This window comes from Epinephelus moara, chromosome 16 (assembly GCF_006386435.1).
Source record: "Epinephelus moara isolate mb chromosome 16, YSFRI_EMoa_1.0, whole genome shotgun sequence".
NCBI lineage: Eukaryota > Metazoa > Chordata > Actinopteri > Perciformes > Serranidae > Epinephelus > Epinephelus moara.
In genome coordinates this window covers 28,658,217-28,658,918 of record NC_065521.1, presented here as the reverse complement: position 1 = coordinate 28,658,918, position 702 = coordinate 28,658,217, and positions in this window count along the sequence as shown.

Below are 702 nucleotides of genomic sequence, written 5' to 3'. Positions count from 1 at the left end.
GTTCAGCACATTTTTCTCTGGTTCATAGTTTTTTCTTTGTTATATACGTCAGAGACAGTCAGGAAGGCACTGGCGAGGTTGACAAGGATGAAACAGACCTACCTGATTAAAAAGGCAGTGATTAACAGGACTGATTTATTACAGATGAGGGAGACACTTCAGTAGTGTTAGCATCTGATGAGAGAGAGACCACCATGCGCCCCACAGCTTCAGTGTCAGGTCAAGGAAAGCTGCTGGATGTAATGCTCATTATGTGGTTAAGTGCGCATTGCTTGTTTCTGTTGTTTTTTAAATTTAACATTGCCTCTATGGGAGTTGTGCCTGGATTCCAAAATCATAACATCAAACATCACATAGACTACCCTACATATACACTAAGCCAGCTAAATGGCTTCATCCTCTTTTTAGTTGGCAAACAACCAAACTGAACATCACAGGCAACATCTGGTAAGGTGTGGGACAGAAACCAGGCCTGACAAGTCATTATTTTACAGTAGAAACATTGTCTGATGAAATCAAGATGATAAAGTTGTCCTGTGAACTTCCATACAGCCCCCGCCTGTGACTGGGCTACAGACACAGCTGGTTACTCTGCAGAGTGCCAGCCCATTGAACCTGCTTTCAGTTACCTCCTGCCTCCTGTGACAACCTATTTTAATACAGTCAATACAGCTGCTGTCATCTACATATGTATCTGGTGTT